At 46.2% G+C, this 16,212-nt stretch overlaps 1 long non-coding RNA gene across 2 annotated transcripts in view; it reads left to right on the top strand.

The window, feature by feature from the left end:
- The first annotated feature begins 14 nt into the window (after nucleotides 1-14).
- The window catches only part of LOC149914425 (uncharacterized), a 17,451-nt gene continuing 1,253 nt past the window's right edge, over nucleotides 15-16,212 (top strand). Inside the window, exons 1-4 of one of the 2 annotated variants that reach the window (XR_016460350.1) lie at nucleotides 15-501; nucleotides 1,403-1,639; nucleotides 1,978-2,130; nucleotides 14,881-15,057. This is a non-coding gene — a long non-coding RNA (uncharacterized LOC149914425). Of the gene's footprint in view, nucleotides 502-1,402; nucleotides 1,640-1,977; nucleotides 4,333-14,880; nucleotides 15,058-16,212 lie in introns of those variants that run through there. The other variant, XR_016460349.1, reaches the window with a different exon arrangement.

Below are 16,212 nucleotides of genomic sequence, written 5' to 3'. Positions count from 1 at the left end.
CGCCCCAGGGCTGGGTTTCCACACCCGAAATGCCGCAGCCCGGGCAGGGCTCGTCCTCAGGAAAGATTTATGCCGCGCTGTAGGGCTGCAGGTAACGGATTAGGATCAGGATGAGAATTATGGGGTTGGCTGAGCCCGAACGGCGTTTGCAGCCCCCGGGTAGGCCCTGCACTGTTGCTAGGCAGCCGGCACCGCCATGACGTCCGCTTCTCCGGAAGGGAGGGAGTAAGAAAGGGGGCGTGGGCGTTCCCGCTGCTTCCGCCTTCCGCCGCCAGCGCGTGTTCCCATTGGCTAGGTACGCTGCCATTGGCTGGACACGTGCTGCCATTGGCTGTAAGGGCGGACGGGAGGCGGGGCCGAAAGAGGGAGGCTGAGGGAGGAACGGAGGGGAAGGGGAAGCGGAAGCGGCGGACGGGGGGGGAGCGGGGCGCGTTGGAGGGGTGGTGAGAAAGGGTCAGAGGCTGGTGAGGACTGCGGAGGACACTGAGTGCCGTCCCTGAGGTACTATCGCTCCCTGGTGTCGCCAGTGCCACTCCCTAGGAGTCTGTGTCACCCCAGGTCTCACCCAGTGTCACCCACTGCCGCCCCCTGAGGGGCTTTCACTGCAGGTCTCACTTTCCGTCACCCCTTTGGGTCTGTGTCATCCCTGGTGACACCACTGCCACCCCCTGAGTGGGTTTTGTCATCCCTGCTGTCATACAGTGCCACCTCCACACCTCAATGCTGTGTTCAACCCAAGTGAATGTCTTGGAGTATATCTTGGGGATATCTATGGGTACATCAGAGCCACCTGTGGGCCCCTGAGGTCCATCTACATGGTCCCCTGGAGTACCCAACTTGTCCTCAGGGACCTGCAGGTGACATCTCTGTGGTCCCATGAGGTGTGTACCTTGATCACACGCTTCTGTCCCAACTGGGGCTGCCTGTTGGGTTCCACAGGGTTGAGCACCATGTAGTGCTGTCGGGGACCCAAAGTTGTCACCAGCATCTCAGCTACCACCTCCTCGAAGACATATATATCAGAGTCTTAGAGTAAAGGAGTTACTGCAGGGATAACAGGAGACACGTGGACATGAGTACGAAGAGATGCTTGGACCCCTTTCTCCTTCCCATTGCTCCTCCTATTGCTCCTTCCTTCCTAATTCCTTTCCAATTTCTTTACTTTCTTTGCTTGCTCCTTGCCCATCCCTTTCTCTGTCCTTTTTCAAATCCCTTTCTCATTTCCTCTCCCACCTCATGTCCATTCCTTCCTTGTTCCTTGCACGCTTCTTTACTATTCCTTGTATTCCTTGCTTCTTCCTTTCCCATTCCTTTTTTTTTTTTTTTTTTCCCCACACTTCACCCCTCTTTTCCATTTTTTTGCACTTCCCTTACTCATCTCTTTCCCTTCTTTTGCCCCCAGCAGTGTCCCTGGGCTCCAACCTGGGGAGCACACTGTCATTGACATGTTGGGGTCATCCTGAACTGGTGCTTCAAGCAGAGACTGCTCAACATGAGGAGAATCTGCATGTTCATGCTGGACAAAGCTGGACCTCATGATTAACATGCATGGCTTCTCCTCCCAGAGCATCCACATCCAGAGGTGGATCACAGAAACCTGATTTTGGCACAGGAAAATGCAAAAGGGGGAAGTAAGAAGGTAAGATTTTTCATAAAGGGCTCACTTTATCCAAAATATAAAATTTTCCATGAAAGACTCACTTTATCCATTGTTAAAATGTAAGAGTATCACACAAAAGTGCCAAAGAGCTCCTAGTGTTAATGAGTCCTCAATACTAATGAATTCTGAGGGCTAACAGGTTGTCAGCACCATTCAGTCCCAATTGCTATGTAGTTCCTCTTTTTAATGAATCCTTAATGCTAGTGAGCTGCTAGGACAAACAAGTTTTTCTCCTGCCCCAGGGCTCTCCTAAAAAACTGACATATGCTGCTTTTCTCTGCCACTTTCTGTAAAATGTGTGGAAATTCACCTTGCAGATCATCTCCAGATCCATCATCATCAAGCTGCGGCAGGAGAAGCTTGCCCTGACCAACACCAGGCTACTGCTTTGTCTGCAGAAACTGGGAGCAGAAGTATGCAGCCCTCTGCAACCTCTATGGCAGCATTTCCAGGCCTTAATGTTCTGCCAGGTACAGCTCATTTGTAAGCAGTGAGCTGCCAGTGATCCATCTAACATGATCAAGCCCAGTGTGATGTCAACTCTGCTTCAGTGATCACCAAAAATGAGGGAACAGGTGCAAGGGATGGGTGGGAAACACACAGTCAGAATTAAAAGCTCAGAGTGGCAACAGCATCTAATAATAGTCAGAACCAAGCCAGTCGCTTGGCTTTCACAGTGGGCATTACGTGGAATGTACTGTTCCCTCAGCCTTTGTGTTTTGTGTCTAACAAAGGCTTTCTCTTTTTTTTGCCTTATTTTGAGGCTCTGCCTGTTCCAAAGCACCAGAGGATCAATGGAAAAGAACAGGGGTGTTGGGAATGTAAAGGACTGGCAGTGAGGGAGTAAGGATTTGAGTAAAGTGATGGACAGGAAACAATAGTAGGGATTTGGAGAAGTTAAAGGAACACATATTGAGAGCAGCAGTTGCAGAGCTGCTGGAGAAGCTCAGCTGCCTTTTTTCACCCATGCAGACCTGCTGGAGTACAGACTGACTCTCAGTGAAGATGATTCTAGATGGGCACTGAATGATCCTTCATTCATTCTCTACACTTCTGTCTCTTTTTTTTCCAAACCATCTGTCAGGAGGACTTCTGCTGAGAATGAACTTTTATGCATGTAAAGAAAGGAATCCAAAAAAAAAATCTCAGGAAATCCATACTTAGTGACGCAAAGAGAAGCGTGAAAGACTCAAAGTCATGGTGTGAGAAAATTATCTGGTCAGCAATATAAAGAATGGAGAGAGTGGACAGTTAAGACCAGAAATGTAGATTTGTCAGTAATTAAGCGAGATGCTTAAGATTTGGATGGTATATTTGTGGTGACAGGGAAGAGTGTGTTAAGTGGTGCACATTAGATAAGCTAGGCGTCACTTGGAAACCTGTGTGCCTGGACCGCTTAGTGTCATGCCCAGGCTGCTGCCAGGGTAGAGGTCCTGTCCGCAGGAAGAAAGGAGCAAGGCATATGGAAGGAAGGGGAGCCACGTTTTAACTTTGAGTTGATAGCTAGATAGGAAGGATCTTGGAGCACTAACTTGGTCTAGAGGAGAGGAACCCAGAAGTGTAACTGGATGTGAGTTCTTCTCTTTTGCTGTTGTCTTCTCTGCCCACCTCAGCTTGGGCAGAGCCATGGAAACTCTCCGTCTTGTTCTCCCAAGGGATTCTGTTCAATGCTGGAACCATGAAAGTAGGTTTATGCTCCCACCCCAGGGAGCTGGGTACACTTCCCAGTTATGAGGCACGCAGGTGGGAGAGGGCAGGCCACTGCCTCTGCCCCTTTCTGTCTCCGCTTAATGGCAGCATTTCTTCTTCTTCCTGTCAAGACCCTGCTCAAGAAGTACATTGTAGTTGTAAGGAATTACAGATTTTATTTTAAGCAGTCAGTCTTGGCGGTCACAGTGTGGAGCCTTGAAAGACATGGCTCAGATAGTAGTATTGCAGAAACACAGGCTAATCCAGACAGGCCATATCCTTGCCTCCAGCCATGACACTTGGGAAGCCCTCACTGGAAGCCAGCCAGAGCTGACTTACGTGTGCTTGCTAATTCAGAGGGAAAAATGGTTTTATGTTTGAAGTGGGTTTCAGTTATTTCTCAAGCTTTACTTTGATGCTCATCCGATGCTTTCAAAAGTTAATTTGCTTATTTATTAACAAGGCTGCAAGCGAAGACCTCATGGAGCTAAATATAGATCTAGTTCTAGAAATTTTTATTAGAAAAAATGAATACTACAACTTTGCAAGGATTTTAGCAGTATGTAAATCTTCCATGATAAATTAGCTTTGCTACAGAAATTACAGAGGCCAAAATTTATTTCTGCTGGTTCATTTATAATTTACACCAATGTCATACATTGTCCACGATAATAAATTCCATTCATGATGCAATTCTAGTTTCAGTTCCAGTTGATATAAAAACAGTCTCTGCAGTGGTCTGTAGCAGCTGAGCATTCTTAAGGCTGGGATTGCTGTTCTCTGTACACTGCCGTACTTCTTTATGTGCTCACTATTGACTTTCTAATCTTAAGTGTATTACTAAAAATGTTGAAAGCATTCTTGCCCTTAAAGTGAGCAAGGTAGCAAGCTGAGGAGCAGACTTGAATTCACATTTTCATTGCAGTAATGGTTTCAAGACTCTTGTTTGCTTCTATCAGTACTGTAAGATTAGGGTTTTTCTAGGGTTTTTCTAAAAAAAAAAAAAAAAAAAAAAAAAATCTTTTGCAAGAGAAAAACTTCAGTGCATTTTTTTTCTCTTTGTTATTTCTGAAATTCTGGCTACCACACTTGAAGTGGGACAATATGGGTAAGTGACAAACATAAAGTTTTTTCTGGGGAGAGCAAGGTCTGATGTAGGGGCATGAACTATTAAATCATCCAGTTGAATGAAGCTCTCATTACTTCATTCTACAGTGCAGAGATCTCCATTAGCCACATAAAGAACACTGGAACTATAAAGTAAAAATGCTATGCTGCTCTCTGCAGAAAAAAAAATGGCCTGTAGAAATAATGGGACAGTGAGGGAAGGGGTGGGAGGAGCTCAGAAGAGCTCTGTGCAGATAGTGGTGGTACAGGTTTTGCTGAACTGCTTACATGAAATGATGTTGTTTCAGGCTCGATCATAACTGTGTAGTCAAAGTAATCACATGCCACACAAAACTTTCCTCCAAAGCCTCAGAAGATAGATTGATGCTATATTGTGATGGCCAAGTGCAGGTTCGAGAAGTGAAAAGTCTCTCAGTAGCTTTCTTACCTTCACACTTCAGTTGCTTTGTAGCATGAATTGATTTTGCGTGGTTTGTTAGGTTTACACAGGTTGTTGGCGTCAAGGAGTAAGTGCAGCTGTTTTGCTGAAACACCTGCAGCCTGTCCTCTGTGTTATCCATGCATATGATGGGGAGGTCAGCACCAGAATGACAGTCTTGCCTCATTTCTACGAGCATTTTATCTTACTTATTTTTTTCTTTTTCTGGGCTCAGATTCATGGAAGTGCAGGAAAACAGGCTTTTGGTGTTCTTTATTTTTGTCCAAATTAATTTCTGCGGGAGTGGGATTGTGGAACTCAGTGACGACTCGATATGAGTTAGCAGCTAAGTCCAACTTTAATCAGTTAACACAACAATATATACACTAACAAGTAGCCCTGGTCGCGTATGATTGGTTATACAAGTCCGCGCATAACCTATCACCACGCGTATCCGGTCACTGGGTGAAAGCTGTCACCGTGACAACGCGGAATTCCCCCGGAGCTGCCTATTTTTTCCCGCCAAACTCCTCATTGGACACAACTCAGCAACCACTTGTTTACCGTAAATCCTCACAAACTCACCATGTCCCCAACATTCCCGAGGTGGCCCCGCTCCCCAAGCCACCTCTCCACAAATTTCCAAAGGAAATGCTGCATTTCTGAAAACGAGGAGTAAGTGTGGAAGCTATGGGTAAGTTTTCCTGAAACACATCACATCAGTTTTGCAAGTCTGAGCAAGGTGTATTCTAAAATGTCTAACTTTTATCTTCCCATTTGGCACAGCCGTTCACAGTTTGGTCAGAGCTCCTACGTTTGTACTTCCCAATGGTGTCTCTCCTCACCCCTCACTTGTTTCAGTAGAAGCCCAAGCGTTTTGTTTATTGATTGGAGAAGTGCAACCAGAGCAAATCCTGCACACCAATCTCTTCCAGTGAAGCATCTGATTTGAGGAAGGATAACTGTGAGAAGTTAAGAGTTATCATTTTAAAGAAATGAATCTCAGAACTTGCTCACAGCTGTTCTTAGTTCCTGTTGATGGCAATCAGAGCTATGTTTTATTTTGTCATTAAGATATCATTATAATGCCCTCCTGTTGTTTTTTAAATAATTTATTTTCTGATTTTGGGAAGAAACCAATGTTCCTGAAATGTTCCTGAAAAACTTTATAGGGTATTGCATATTATGCCTTGTCTCAAACTTGGTTATTTTCTAAGTCTCAGTCCCAAAAGTATCTCAGTCGGAAGAAAACTGACTTGGTTGTGTAAGGCTGTTAGTGACTGAGACCTCTGCAGACTGACCTCCTCCCTCCTGCATGGTCTTGGCTCCTTCCCTAATCTCTGGATCTGCTCCACAAAGCCCTTGTGCAAATTCTCACCCTGCACACTAACGGCTCAGCTAACGGTGGTGTTCCCCTCTGTTGGGAACATCCCAGTTCTTCCCCAGCTCTTCCCAGCCCCTGCCCTCTCCCCAACCTAGCTCAGCCCAGCAGCCCAATGGCAGTGCCCACCACTGGGTATGCAATGCCACCACAGCCCAGAAACTCTGAAGACACAGCAGCTACTAGGCTGGGGCTGTGGCCTGAGGAAACAGAGGTCAGTGAAGCTCCAGGCCCAGAAGACCCCCAGCACAGACTGCTTGTGCCGTCCTCTTCTCAGCCTAGCACAAGAGTCCTGGCCCAGCACAGCCTGCCTCCAGCAAATGCCTGCAAAAATAGCTTTCTCTTTCTCACCTGTCCCTCCCTGAAGGCACAGAAATGCTCTCTTGCTCTTCTTCAGGGTCATCCCTGCTCCTGGAGAGCCTTGTCCAGGGCAACTTTTCTGTGCTGGCCTGGCTGACTGCTCCTGGCTCCCTCCCCGTGTTCCCCCCAAGGCCCTGATCTGGTGGTACTGCTCTGCATTGATGGATCTGTGGTGCCCAAAGGACCAGGGTGACCCTGCCCAGGTTATGCTGCTCAGGGTGGGCAGCAGACACAGATGGATGGAGATCTCTGCTGCTTCTTACCATCTGTGCTAATGGCTCTGCAGCCAAGGACAGTGCTTGGCAGGAGCATGGGGTGCCTCTAATGTCACAAAGGGCAGTTGAATGCTGAACCAGATCTGACCCACAGGGCTTCAAAAAGTCTGTACTGAATCACTCTCCAGATACGTCAACAAATATTTGTTGTCTGTATGAACAAGTGCCACTGAGAAGGGAGCCCTTGGTCCAGTGACTGGTCACTGGCAGATCACTGTTGGACTGTAAGCCTGTGTTCTTCAGTCCGTGGAGAACCCCAGACAACAAAAGAGCAGAGAGCAGCTCCTTGTGTGCATTGCTGACAACAGCTTTGAAAGAGGCCTGGATTCTGGCTCTGTCCTGAGCAGGCCTTTAGTTAGGTATGCAACTGTAGAGACAACTGGACTGCTATCAAGTCATTTGAGACCTGAATACTAACAGGAATGGAGAGGCACAATAGGAGAGCAAGGAAGTGGAGGGAGAGCAATGCTCAAAAACCACATCCTGCTGCTGCTCATGGCCACGGTTTCAGGAAAGCAGCAGCCCCAACTCAAAGGTAGCAGAGAGCAAGAGCTCAACAGGCATTAAGGGGCAGACCACAGGGACACCAGGTTTGCTGCTCCATGTGGCAGATGGGTTCCTGGCTCCTTGAAACTCTCCCACATATGTGGGTTGCTCAGGAGGATGAGGGAGACATAGGAGCAGAGACAAAAGAATTTCTGCTGTCTTCTTCATTGTGTTCATCTACACAGGGAGCCTGGTTCTGCAGGTACACAAGATCATAGAATTATAGAATCATAGGATGTTTAGGATTCGAAGAGACCTTAAAGATAATGTAGCTCAAACTACATCAGGTTACCAAGAGCCCCATCCAACCTGGTCCTAAACTCCTCCAGAGGTGGGACATTCAGGCCTCTGATCATCTTTGTAAAGAGGGACAATCATCTCCCTCATCCTGCTGGTCACCCCTCTGTTGATGCAGCCCAGGATGCAGGTGGCCTTCGGGGCTGCAAGCACGCACTGCTGGCTCACGTCCAGCTTTTCATCCACCAGAACTCTGGAGGACAGAAGTCCTTCTCAGTAGGGTTGCTATCAGTGAGGTCTCCCGATCTGCACATATGTCTGTGTTTGCCCCAACCCAAGGCAACATATTGCACTTGGACTTTTTGAACTTTGTTAGGATCACAGAGTCCCAGTTTTCAATTTGGACTTGTAATGACATGACTGGGTAAAAAAGTGAACAGATAGGAGACTAAGAATTTAAATGTAAAAGTATTTAAATCTTAATCCAAGTATGAGGAAATAGCAATGAAAGTAAATAAAAACAAAAGATTGTCCTAATAATTTTGGATACACCATGGAATTCCTCTGAATTTCCTCACTGTGTTTTTGAGCTCCTGGTTCCTCATGCTGTAGATGAGGGGGTTCACTGCTGGAGGCACCACTGAATACAGAACTGCCACCAACAGGTCAAGAGATGGGGATGAAATGGAGGGGGGTTTGAGATAGGCGAACGTGAAAGTGCTGACAAAGAGCAAGACCACAGCCAGGTGAGGGAGGCACGTGGAGAAGTCTCTGTGCCGTCCCTGCTCTGAGGGCATCCTCAGCACGGCCCTGAAGATCTGCAGATAGGACAGCACTCGGCACAGTCCCTGCCCGGACACACAGCCTCTGGGGCACAGCAGGGACCCTGTCTGCAGGATTTCTGCCCTGGGCACCCAGTGCACCCCCGACTGCACTGACTGAACCAGGGAATCACTAACCTGGAGCAGGATCTCCTCCTTTGTGATGGAAAAGTGATGGGAGCACTCCCAAAAGATCCTACAAGCAGTGGGATATGCTAACTTCAAGTGCATATATCAATGGTTTTGCATCTGCCTTCCCTTCAGCCAGACTTACTGTGTGAAGAACACTGAGGAGTTCTCCCACATAGCCTTTAACACCTCTCTCCTTCCCTGCTCTCCCTGTGCCAGCTGCAGGCCCCAGCTCTTGGTGCAGAAGAGCAGATCATGCACAGAACTGTCTGTCTGCAGCACTGCTGTTTGCCAGCAGCTCCCTGCTTCTCAGAAAACACAGCCCAGCTCAGCAGCAGAGGTGCAGCTCGAGGCATCACTTTCTATGCCCCAAACCAATGTCCCTGGAGATGTCCCTGAGGCTCCGGGGCTCACAGCTCCTGAAAAGCAGCAGGGCCCCTCCTGAAGAACTCACATTGAAGCAAGCTGAAGGAATTGTTACCGACACTCTCTAGCACTGCACAGACTCCCACTGCAGGAATTGCTCTCCCAGGGTGTGCTGGTGGTATGCAGGAGGTGCCGTGTTTCCCTCTGGAATCTCTTACCCTATTGTCAGACAGCACACCGGGCAGTGGCAGGCAGCGATCTCTTCCCTGTGATTCATTGTGGGCATCTCTGCTCTCATCAGTAGTTTGCAGCTGGAGAGGGATTCAACTGCCCCTGCTATGTACCTCACAGACACACAGGAGCTGGATTCCTCTTGCCTCAGCTCAGTGTACACAGAATGAATGTTACCTCCTTGTCTGAGCTGCTGTGCTAATTAATAGGCTGCTATGAAGAACGTTAACTCCATCCCAGTCAAACCGCATACAGTTGTGTTTGGTCAGAGTAGATGTGGTGACCAGACCTGAGTGAAGGAAAGTGGGGAAAGAACAAAGGGCAATAAGCAAATGAAACTGAAAAGGTAGAAAAGGAAAATTCTTACTTTCTTAAGGGGAAGAAATCACCATGAATGCACACCAGCACTGGGTCTAGAGAAATTACTGATCACTGTGACCCTATTATCACCTTACTGTTGCTTAGAGCAGACCGTGGTGCTGGAGACCTCCATTGTGCCCCTTTGTCTAGAGTCTTAGTGCAGAGGTTAGAGAGTATAACACCTAGTATCAGCCTCTTGGAAACAAAGCAAAAATGTCCACCTGGACTTTGTGATATCAGTCATCACAGTGTGAGCCTTGATATTCGGTCATTTTCGGTCTATATCACTTGCCATTTATCTAATTTATATTGTGTCAGCTGACTAGGAGAATGCCTAGGGAATGGTGACTGGCCCTTCAGATACTTGCAGGTCTTAAAGATATGACTGACATTTGCATGCTTCCAGTCTTTGGGAAACATTCCCAGTCTCTATGACATTGCAAAGGACATTGAGAGTGGCTTCACAGTGATGTCTTTCAGCTTCCTCAGCACACATGGATGCAGCTAACCAGAGCCCATGGATTTATAGATGTCCAGTTTGTTTAACCCGATGATCCCTAGCAAGAGGAAGTCTTCCTTGCTCTGGATTTTTCTCTGGTATCAGGGCCCTTGGATACCCAAAGTTCTGTCTTAGCAGAGAAGACTGAGTTGAGGAAGACAGTGTGTATTTCAGGCTTTTCTGTTTCATTTGTTAACAAGACTCCTGACCTGTCTTCCAGTGAGACTATATTTTCCTACCCTTTCCTTTGCTCTTATGTACTTGTGGAGGTCTTTTATTCACCCTTTAAGTCCCTTGCCAAATTCAACTCAAAATGGGCATTGGCTGTCTTAAGCTTATCTCTGCATGCTTGGTCACTTGTGCTCTGATGTGTTGCATTCCAGATCAAGCACTGATCCAGCTTGATCTCCAGATCAAGCATTAAGTAACAAACACCAAAATGAATGTCACCCACAATCATTCACATTGGTCTGCATGCTGTAAAAGCTCAGCTATTTCAGTATCTATCCCAGATCCTCGTGTCTGTTCTACAGAAGCACCTGGTGGATGGAGTAGGCAAGAAGGGGTTTTGCTTGCAGCCCTCAGCACCAACTTGCCTCCATCCATTCCTTTCCTTTGAGTTCTTGCTGTCAGCCTGTTAGTGATGGGATGGATACTGCTTGCCTTGGATCTTGTGTTTTCTTCTGTGGTAGAAACTGTCTCTTTGAGGGCAGAATATAGTTCCTCTGCTCTGTCCTTTTAGTCCCTGTGACTTTTTAACCTGCTTCATTGCATAGCTCTCTATCGGGTGGTTACGATGGCTAAGGTCTCTATTCTCAGAGGGCGCTAATCCTGTAATTAGAGGATGAGGGCTATGTACTTAGGAGGAGATAATCACCTATTGAACTTACCCTCTATACTGCGGGATGCTCCTCCTCCCAGCTCTCCCTGCCAGCATGAACTGCCAAGCAATCTTCCAGTCTCTGCATGAGACCCTGCACACGGGGTGAAATAACCCCTGCATCAGCATGGGATGGGGTGGTGGCTGACTGGGAGCTGCCCTGCGCCTTGGCAGGAAAGGACCTTGAGGTCCACATGGGCAACAAGCTGACCATGAAATAGTGATGTGCTGGTTCTGCAGAAAGAATAACAGCTCCTGGATGAGCAGATGAAGGGAAGTGTTTGTTTTTCTCAAATCAGCGCTAGTAAAGCAAATTCTGCTGAACAGTGACCAGTACAGAACTGGGCTCTGCAATATGAAAAGGATGTGAATTTAGTGGGGCAAGTCCTGCAAAGGCCTTCGAATTGGACTGGGACATCCTTTATGAGAGGGGAGGCTAAGAGAGCAGTTGCTGCTCAGCCTGGAGAAAAGAAGGCTCCAAGGAGAAGTATGTCAGTGTATATAAACATCTGATGGGAGGACCTGAGGGGGAGCCAGGCTCTTCCCAGTTAAGCTCAGCAACAGGTCGAGGGGCAGTGAGTTCCAGGTGAAACACATGAAGTTTCATGAGAGTTTTAGGAAAACACTTGTTTATTGTGGATTGTAGATTACTACAGCTGGATGTCCACATATGTTTTGGAGATATCCAAAAGATGTTTAAACACAGTCCTGGAAATTCTGCTCTAGCTGAAGATAGGAAGCGGTTGGACTGGACAGTGTCCAGAGGCATTTTCCAGTTCTAATTGGGTGTTTTGCCATACACAACCTCACTGCACGTGACAAAACCCACACACATTCAGAAGCAATGTGGGCTGACATTGGCACAGCAGAAATCATCTGGTGACTTTTCTAACCACGCTGGATAAGTATGGACAACCATATTTCCTCTCTCTTTGGCATTCATAGGAATCCTGAATAAACTGCATGAGGTTGAATAACCTAGATTTTAGAATTACTCTGTCAGGAGGATAAGTAATACTGAGCGCTATCCTGACCTTTGTACAATCCTCTTTGATTTGTGGCCAGAAGGAGAAGAAATAGCCAGATAAGAAATTCAGATGACGTGTAGATTGATCAATGGATCAACAAATGAAAGTTAAATGGATAGTAATATCGAATATTTTCTCAGACTCCATAGCTGCAAAGCATTGTGTCACTGATAAGAGGGATTGCTGCTATAATTTCATCCTGATAAAACCCACTACTGTGACTTGTCAAAGGCAGCAACATAAAATAGGGCTATCATTCGGGTTCAGAATAGATATGATTAAACCTGACCCAACTACACAGCCTCTCCTAGCCCCACACACTGCAGCACCTCTTAATAAATACATAGAAACCCTGCTACAACATGGAGTTAGCAGTTTTCCTGGTGGTGACCCTTGGGACTATGCTCTGTAACCATGAAACACCACAAAACAGAAGGACCTTAAATTTCTCCACTTTAGTCATACATGAAAATGAAACATACTCAACAGATGAGTGGAGTTGAAATGTCTCTCACCAGAAACTACACTCCAAGGCAAACTAGGGGAGAAAATACAGATTGGCCCCTGGGTAATCAGTGGGCCTGCTTACCACAGATCTACAGAATTTAAAGTAACCGATTCTGATATCCTCAAATAATACAATACAGAGTATTATAAAAGACCAGAACCAAATTCAAATTGCTGGTATAATTTTACCTCTACCAAACCTGTTTTTTGACAGGCTCATATTCCTTGAGATCACAGAGCTGACCTGAGCCTGGTCTCTACAACTCAGCGTGCATCCAATCTTAATTTATTTAATGAGATCCTCTGTGTCAGTGAGCACCAAGTCCAGTAATGCTTTTCCTCTGGACAGTTTGTCTAGTATCTGGACCAGGAACACTCTCAGTGCACTTCATGAGTCTCCTGGATTGCTTACAGCTTGCTGTGTTGTTTTCCAGCAGATATCTGGTGGTTGAAATTTCCCATCATGATGACAGCCTGCAAGTGAGATGTTTCCTATATCTGAAACAAGAAGGCCTTGACAGCAGGCTCCTCTGTAGACCATAACCAGCAAATGTCCATTATTGTTCTGGGTGAAAAAGCTTTTCCTGATCTCCAGGCTGAACATCTCCAGTTTCACACAATGGCCTTTGTCTTTCATCCTCCCACTGCACACCATATTTCAGAGCTGGCTCAGTATTATGCATGATGTCCTTATAGGTTCTGGCAGGCTGCAATGAGATTCTCTTCAGCTTTCCCTTCTCCAGGATGGCCAAACTCATCTCCATCAGTCTCTCCTGACATGCCAAGTGCTCTAGCTTGGCCTTCATGACCTTTTGCTAAACTTGCTTTAGCTTGCTGATGTCATTCCTGTGTTGGGGATCTGTTTGACACAGTAATTTGTAGAAGGCTCTATCTCCCTCTCCTGGCCATGCCCAAGGTTATCAGCACATGGCACTTCTGTCTTTAATAGTCAAGCCTGTTATCCTCAGTGTACTCATCCCCTAAGCTGGAAAACGGAGATGGAGAGCAGAATAAGCCCCCCACAATTCAGGAAGAAACAGTGACCTGATAATTGGATTGTCGTAAGTCTATGGGACCAGATGGAATACACTGAAGGGTACTGAGGGAGCTGGCAGAAGTTATTATTAAGCCACTTTCCATCATTTATAAGCAGTCCTGATCAGCTGGGGAGGTTCCAGATTTATTGGAGCCTTGCGAATGTTACTCTCATCTACAAGAGGCATCAAGAGGATCTGGGGGACTACAGGCTGTCAGCCTGACCTGCTCTGATATGAGCAGATTATGGAGCAGGTCATTTTGAGAGAAATCACATGGCATGTTTGGGACAGTTGGGGGATCAGTCCTAGCCAGCATAGGTTCATTAAAGGCAGATCCTGCCTGATCAATCTGATTTCCTTCTATGACCAGGTGACCAGCCTGGTGGATGAGGGAAAGGCTGTTGACATAATCTACCTAGTCTTCAGCAAAGCCTTTGACACTGTCTCCCATGCTATTCTCCTAGAGAATCTGGCAGCCCATGGCTTGGACAGTGTATTCTTCACCGGATAAAAAAGTGGCTGGAGGGTTAGGCAAAAGAAAAGAATATTGATATTCCCCTGTACCTGCATTGCTAGTACTCTGTCTCTTACCCAGTATACTTTGTATTCTTTTATGTATTTCCACCTGCCCTGAAGAAACAAACCATGTCAGAAGTTGAATTTCAAGTAACTATTCAGACATATGTACTTCCCATTTCTGTGCATATTTTCCTTCCCCTTACTCTTCGACTGTACAGATATCTCTCAAATACCCAGTTGCTTCTTGGAACTGTTTAACCTTGTCTGTCTTCCCATCATCTCTATCATCATCCTTACTGCCAACTCTGTATTTGTATTGCTATTTATCATTTCCTATCTCTCAGTGTCAAAATTTCTTGTACAGTTATTCCTTGTGGAAGGTGAAATTTATTGGAGGCAGCTTGGTTTTGGCTTACAGTTTAGGAATGTGTTTTCCTGTTCTTTGTCTCTACTACAGATAATAAAGATAATAATTTTTTAAAAAAACCTTCTCTACCTGTGTGCAGCCAGTCCTCCAAGGGAAGAAAGTGTACATTTCTACAAAGGAGCTGGAAAAATCTGTAGAATTCAGCGTAGACATCTGCTGTAAGGAAAGTGATGCAAGTCTCAGGTGACTCATGAATGAGGTGGTAAAGAAGGGAAGTGGGGAGCAAGGTTGCCCATGCAGTTACTTGTCCAGACCTCCTTAGCAGACAGCCTGGGAAAACTATAAAATGAAGAAAGCTTCAATCACTTCTTAAATTAACCAAAAAAGTAATTAAAAAAACCTTAAATGTGATAACTCTTTATTATTATTATTATTATTCTAGGAAGTTTTCTCTTCATCTACAACCTTGAAACCTTAATAATTAACTGGACAAGCCTGGATGACTTGAGGAAAATGCTTGTTAGGTCTTTCTGCACTGTAATGAGCCCCACTGCATATTTGCTGCTGAGTCCATTAACTTCAGATACTGAGAGAAGGCTGATGTAACCACACAATGAAGGTAAAGTCAAAAGGAAATGCTGAAGCGTCTTTGAGCATTGACTGGCTCCTGTGGGGGCCATTACTGACAAAAGCCCCTGAGGATCTTGTTAGAGCAGGTAATTGGAGATCATGATTACAAGTAGGCAAAGGTCCCATGCAAGTGACTTCAGTGTTGAGTAGAGCCCTCAGCTGCTTTGATAAAACAGAAAGTCTAAGCCATAGCTCCAGATCTTGGGAAGGGAGGTCCTCACATAAGGTCCAAAGGTCTTCCATGGTCAATGGGAAGTACGGTCTGTAATGTTCTGAAGGAGAATGATATGATACCTCCTGGTCACCTTAAAGGGTTGCAAGGCCCCAGTGTCATGACAGCTTGTCTCCTCATGAGCCTCGGTAGTAGACACAACTACCATAGCCAAGTGGACAAAGACCTTGGTTCTGTAGGAGCCTTGCAGCCTTGCCAGTGCTGTTTGCTGTCTCCACCAGAAGCTGTTCACCTAGCATGCCCACCACGTGCTCAGGAGTGCAGAGGGATGTGCTGTCCTGCAGCCAGCAGCAGAGGCCAGGAACAGCACTGCCTGCTGAGCAGAGGCAGGGACATCCTAGTGTGAAGGGCAGCAAGGAACTTGGTTTGCTGTGCTCCTCCGAGGGACAGAGCTGTCACAGGAGTGCTGCAGCTCAGTGGAACAGACAGCACAGAGCTGCAGGCTCCATCACGATGTTGGCGTCTTCCTGGTTGTCCTGAGAATCAATGTGGTCTCAGCCACCAAGCATCGGACTGAGCTCTCCATGTCATTGGCCAAAGGCATGAGGGCAACAGAAAACAGAGCAAAGATGAAACAACCAGCAGGGAAACCCTGCAGACCCAAGCCAGTGCCATGTGTTTCTGTCCTAGGCAAGGCAGGACAAATGGATCTGATGAAGCTGCTGATCAAGAAAACTACAAATGCATTAGAATCACAAAATCATCTCTAAGGATTTTATGGTTCTATGATTTTTTTTTCTAAACAAATTCACTTATGCTGATTTCCTTAAGTACAAGGACCATCCATTGCCAGATCTTTTCTTTAATGAGCAGATCTCAAAACTTAATTCTGAAAACCTTTTGTTGAAGAGCTGGAACATAGCCATCAGGGTCATTTTTGATTAAAAGAAAAGGCATTTATTTGCATGCAAT

Source organism: Phasianus colchicus, chromosome 29 (assembly GCF_987193195.1).
Source record: "Phasianus colchicus chromosome 29, bPhaCol1.hap1.1, whole genome shotgun sequence".
Taxonomy (NCBI): domain Eukaryota; kingdom Metazoa; phylum Chordata; class Aves; order Galliformes; family Phasianidae; genus Phasianus; species Phasianus colchicus.
This window is presented reverse-complemented; position numbering and strand designations above follow the sequence as displayed.